Below are 6,680 nucleotides of genomic sequence, written 5' to 3'. Positions count from 1 at the left end.
GGGACAAAAGAGCTCCTCTTAGACCATATCACTGGAACTTTCCAAACAAACTGTGTTTGGGATGCATTGTTTCAAGAATTCCTATCATTACTGTCCTGCGAAAACAATCGGGATTTAGAACAAGAGTTTCATTTCCTTGTTTTCACCCCAAGACTATAAAAGTGGATAAGATGATAGTCCATGCTGAAAGCTAGCTATCACACAACCTGTAGAAACATCACCAAAGGAATAAAATGTTTAAAAAATGTTCATGGCAAACAATGGAAGCTAGCAACAGTTTTAGGATTCTGTTTTTTGTTTTTCCTTTTTTCTCCTTAATAGGCATACATAACAATTTGTTGCTGAAATTTTGTGCCTTTTTGATTTAGGGATGGCTCCTTAAAAAAGTGATGCTTAATATTTGCATGAAAATAATGTTAATATTAAAACAAGAACCATTACAATGCCCATGAAAACACCACAGAGCTCAAAATACCAATGAAGTATGTATTAAATGCACTCTAAAAGCACAGCATGAACAAGATACAATAGCAGACGTGAAGTGATTGTGCACACATTCCAAACCTCAACAAACCACCAAAACCAATAGAGTAACCTTTGCATTTCTATACTCATGTTGTGCTGATCCTTGAATGCATGCTCCAAAGCTGAAAAAACAAAATGAGGATACTAGCATTTACATTTACAGCTTATATCCTGAAACCAGAACAGCTTTAGAACACGTGCTGTATGTGTGCTCAAGCACACACTGGTCACTCTGATATCAATACCTGGGAAAATTCTAGAGTAGATCATATCCGTCTGACATCAATACCTGGGAATATGGAATGTAAAGATACTGACAATGTAAAAACTATGTGGTAATTACAGGATGCATCCATAACAAAGCTTGTCATATAATGTTTAATTTCAGCTTATCCTGTGGGTAAACACACCATGACCTTTTGATTAGCAAACTACTGAAATATGGGCTGGATTGCATGATGGTGGTGGCTACATAGCTGGCTTGAAGATCATACTCAGAGATGGTCACCAGCAGCTCCTCAGGAACTGAAGCACTGAGTGGTGCCATAGTGTTCCATCCAGAATTCTATACCTTTATGTTTATTAATAACATAGATGAAGAGATAGAAGGAATGTTTATCACATTTACAGATCATGTAACATTGAGTTAGATTGCTAGCATAGAAGAGAAAATTCAAAATATTGACTGTTTAGAGAAATCATTATGGTCTCCTGATTCCTCTGAGTCAGAGGCTGAAGGGCATGAGCCAATTAGTTGTCAGGTCAGGAAGACCAGGCAGGTTCAGATGATGACAAGACAGATCTTGGCAGGATGCCTAGTCTCAAAATATGTCAGCAATTTTGGAGAACAAAACAAACATCTGCTTCGAGATTTGGGAAACAAGGATTACAACACCCTTAATTAAGCCAAACCTCAGTTGGAGCTACTTAGGACCAGGCAGCAGAATCTTGCTCTCTGTTGACAACAGAATAGAATCAAGTTACAGGAAGGCAATTTCTAATGAATCTTGAAGGGGCAGGCTCTCCTGCTCCATCTCCATTCCATAAGAGCAATTTAACTGTGGAACCAACTATTGCCAGATTCATTCAAATATCTATCATCTGTTGGGGATGCTTTCATTTGGAATCCTCAACTAAGCAGGGGGTTGGGCTTGGTATCCTAAATGACCTCTTCAAAATCCAATTCTATAGCACCCTCTTCAAATTTTCCCCATAACAACACCACTGTGAAGAAGATGGGTCTGATAGTGGCTGGTGCAAACCCTCCCAGTGAGTTTCCATGGTTAAGGGTAGCTTTAATTCTCAAATTCCCCAGTCTTAGTCCCAAATTTTAATTGGTCATAAAATGACCAGCGTGGCTTTAAAATGGCATGTTGGAAACAGCCTATGACACAGAAGTCATTGGCACCATAGGTTTATACTTGTTCTCGGTGTGGAGTGTTATTGAAATGCAGCATAAGAAGAAAAGTGGAGAGATGCATAATAAGGACACCACTTTATACTTGATTGTAGCTTATACTAAAAGTTGTTTTTTGCACTGCTGCTCCATATCTCCCAAAGACCAACCCCTCAAAAAACGAGTTTGTATTCCTTACTTGAAAAAGAACCCTGAACTTTTAATTATATTCTAAATTTTAATATATTTAAAATTTAAATATTTAAATTCTAAAATATTTAAAGCGATAGGAAGAGATATGTCCAATTAAATGAAAAATTCCAGAGGTTAGCCAGAAGAGATAAGGAATTATTTTTAAACAAGCACTGCGCGGAAGTGGAAGAAGACAATAGAATAGGAAGGACAGGAGACCTCTTCCAGAAAATTAGAAACATTGGAGGTCCATTCCAGGCCAAAATGGGTATGATCAAAAACAAAGATGGCAAGGACCTAACAGAAGAAGAAGAGATCAAAAAATGGAGGCAAGAATATACAGAAGACCTGTATAGGAAGGATAACAATATCGGGGATAGCTTTGATGGTGTGGTCAGTGAGCTAGAGCCAGACATCCTGAAGAGTGAGGTTGAATTGGCCTTAAGAAGCATTGCTAACAACAAGGCAGCAGAAACTGATGGTATCCCAGCTGAATTGTTCAAAATCTTGCAAGATGTTGCTGTCAAGGTAATGCATGTTATATGCCAGCAAATTTGAAAAACACAAGAATGGCCATCAGACTGGAAAAAATCAACTTATATCCCCATACCAAAAAAGGGAAACACTAAAGAATATTCAAACTATTGAACAGTGGCACACATTTCACATGCCAGTAAGGTAATGCTCAAGATTCTGCAAGGTAGACTTCAGCAATTCATGGAGCAAGAATTGCCAGAAGTACAAGCTGGGTTTAGAAAAGGCAGAGGAACTAGGGACCAAATTGCCAATATCCGATGGATAATGGAAAAAGCCAGGGAGTTTCAGAAAAACATCTATTTCTGTTTTATGGACTATTCTAAAGCCTTTGACTGTGTGGGCCATAACAAATTGTGGCAAGTTCTTAGCGGTAGGGGGATACCAAGTCATCTTGTCTGCCTCCTGAAGAATCTGTATAACAACCAAGTAGCAACGGTAAGAACAGACCATGGAACAACAGACTGGTTTAAGATTGGGAAAGGAGTATGGCAGGGCTGTATACTCTCACCCTACCTATTCAACTTGTACGCAGAACACATCATGTGACATGCTGGGCTTGAGGAATCCAAGGCTGGAGTTAAAATCTCTGGAAGAAGCATTAACAGTCTCAGATATGCAGATGATACCACTTTGATGGCTGAAAGCAAAGAGGAACTGAGGAACCTTATGATGAACGTGAAAGAAGAAAGTGCAAAAGCTGGTTGCAGCTAAACCTCAAAAAACCAGGAGTATGGCAACCAGTTTGATTGATAACTGGCAAATAGAGGGAGAAAACGTAGAGGCAGTGAAAGACTTTGTATTTCTAGGTGCGAAGATTACTGCAGATGCTGACTGCAGACAGGAAATTATAAGACGTTTTATCCTTGGGAGAACAGCAATGACAAATCTCGATAAAATAGTTAAGAGCAGAGACATCACACGGACAACATAGTTGTCCGCATAGTTAAAGCAATGGTGTTCCCCGTAGTAACATATGGCTGCGAGAGCTGGACCATAAGGAAGGGTGAGCAAAGGAAGATCGATGCTTTTGAACTGTGGTGTTGGAGGAAACTTCTGAGAGTGCCTTGGACTGCCAGAAGATCAAACCAGTCCATCCTCCAGGAAATAAAGCCAGACTGCTCACTTGAGGGAATGATATTAAAGGGAAAACTGGAATACTTTGGCCACATAATGAGAAGACAGGACACCCTGGAGAAGATGCTGATGCTAGGGAGAGTGGAGGGCAAAAGGAAGAGGGGCCAACCAAGGGCAAGGTGGATGGATGATATTCTAGAGGTGACGGACTCGTCCCTGGGGGAGCTGGGGGTGTTGACGACCGACAGGAAGCTCTGGCGTGGGCTGGTCCATGAGGTCACGAAGAGTCGGAAGCGACTGAATGAATAAACAACAAAAATACAGGTGATCAGGTGACAATAGAAAATAATATGGATCATGCTTGGTTGTGTAAGGACCTTTTGGTTTATACACCTTGTAATTATCTTCTATTTATTTTTTACATACTTATTCAAATTATATTCTATTGTAAGCTTTGTGTAGAATCTATTCAGTATCCAGGTTTTGCCAGACAGCACAACTAGGTAAGTTGAAGTATATTCTTTGATTTTTTCTCCTTCATTTGTATGGGAAATATTTTTATCTTGCAATACCATTTTAGATGTTTGTTAGTTTTCTTCAAAAAAAGAATTACTCTTCCTATTCATTTCCCAAAGTATAATCCTTTAGAATGAAGACATGTCTAATCACTTCACACAAATAATGCTGCAACCAAGTATTTAAATCCTATTATAACTGGTACGATTAGCTATGAAAAATGAAAAGTGGGAAAAGTGGGAAAAAGTAATCAGCTAAAATATTGTTTGGATTTTTAAAGTGAAACAACTGATATACAACCACCTGAAAATCCATCTGTCCCTTTCCATGTCTTCTTACAAATGTTGAAAATACCATTAATGAAATACTTACAATATCCCTAGCTGTAACAGCTTCCATAGCTTGGTTGCTGTTATCTAAACGATAACGTTTTCTAACTCATGCTTGAAGTTCTTTATGTTTAACACATTATCTAAATATGGACAAAGAGATATAGGGTCCATATGGAGTGACTACCCCATAACCTTTTAATTATGTTAACAACAATTTTCCAAGCTCTCCAGGCAGATTTCAAAATTAAGATATGGCTAGTTAAATTGTCATCAGCTAATGTTAGGGTTGTTTTTTTTAAATATATTCTACATATAGTGCTAAGGCTTTAATATCACTTACAGATGTCATGGAAATTCACCGAAGTAAGGAGCACAACACCGAAGAGAAATTGCCAGATCGTTGGGTGCCTGCTTTACCAGGAAAAGGGCCCTGAATAATAGAAAGAGATTTTTATAAACTTTGCTGTTGAGAAGTGGGAAATCTGAGGGATCTGATTTGTTAACAAGGTTTGGGGTAGCAGAATGTGTTTCAGACAATGGGAAAAGTATTTTTTCTATTGTAAAACAAAAGCCGTGCAGAAGATTCCGTCGTTAACAAGCATGGAACGTTGAGATAACCAGGCACCTCAATAACCAGGCGCGAGCGCGCTTGATGACAATGGAATGCCAGCAGTTTTTCATGTTGTTAACAAAGCTTCCTCATTAACACTGCCCCCCAGGTGAACTAAGGGACGCGGTGGCGCTGCGGGTTAAACCGCTGAGCTGTCGATCGGAAGGTCGGCGGTTCGAAACCGCGTGGCGGGGCGAGCTCCCGTTGCTCGTCCCAGCTCCTGCTCACCTAGCAGTTCGAAAACATGCAAATGTGAGTAGATCAATAGGTACCGCTTTGGCGGGAAGGTAACGGCGTTCCGTGAGTCATGCTGGCCATATGACCCGGAAGTGTCTCCGGACAACGCCGGCTCCAAGGCTTTGAAACGGAGATGAGCACCGCCCCCTAGAGTCGGACACGACTGGACTTTACGTCGAGGGAAACCTTTACCTTTACTTACCAGGTGAACTAGAATGAATGAATATTTTTATTACAGTCATTGACTAGAATTGCAAACAAAAACACATGAAAAATAAAAATAAACTAAAAACAGAACAAAATATTACAGTTGGTGGTGGGCTTATCAGTGGATAATCAAAGTCTGCCTGATTTTACAGGCAATATAACAAAATTTAGCTACGTTCAAGGAGACTGAACTTTGGGCTGGCAGGTGAGGGCTTCCCCATTGTTTTAAGATGAAAGGTGCTTTTCCAACAGTGGAAAATGCTTGTTCTTGAGCTGGTGAGGAATTATTCAGCAGCTTGGGGCTGGTCCTACAGTATCTCTTCCTTTTCTAAAATTACAATGTGAGTGGGGGAGCAAGAGCAGCAGAGGGGAGGGGGAAAAGAGTTTGCAGCTTTATTATTTCATTCTATTTCCATCTATTTTATTACTTCCTCTGAATTCAGATCAGTAAAGTATTTTTAAATGTGGTGTGCACAACGGTAAATCTACCCAGATGGACAGTATAAGTAATTACTGTTGATGTTGTGCCAGAAAAAGAACATGTCAGATTCATCAACTTTTTTGGGTGTGAACAACCTCAACTGCAGATAGTGGAAGAAAAACAAAGATATTTCTACAAAGTCTTGGAAAGTAATCACACGTCACTCTTTTGTAAGACAAATCGTTAATGATACTTTGCTTCTGATCCTAAATTATTTTTGCTTTTTAAACTGTTTAATGCAAACTAAATGGCGTGTTATAGTCCCCCCGCTGTGTGGATTATATATTTTATTTCCCATAATAAATCCACAAACTTATTTTATGAGACTTAGATCTATCCATAAGATGAACTGTATATCAATCTTCCCTTGTTCGATGTACAATGACCAATGTACAGTTCAAACCAAGTTTAAACCAAGTCCTATAAAAGCCAACTCCTCCGTTTTTAATATCTGGCCAAACGTCTTTGTGGTGCGATTAAAGATCTCCTTGATACAAGAGCGAAATCATTGGTTAGCCTTAAGCCCACATGCATAACATTGAGAGCTAAGTAAGAACTCAGGTTGAGTCAATG

This window comes from Candoia aspera, chromosome 6, assembly GCF_035149785.1.
Source record: "Candoia aspera isolate rCanAsp1 chromosome 6, rCanAsp1.hap2, whole genome shotgun sequence".
Taxonomy (NCBI): domain Eukaryota; kingdom Metazoa; phylum Chordata; class Lepidosauria; order Squamata; family Boidae; genus Candoia; species Candoia aspera.
Note: the sequence above shows the minus strand (reverse complement) of the source record.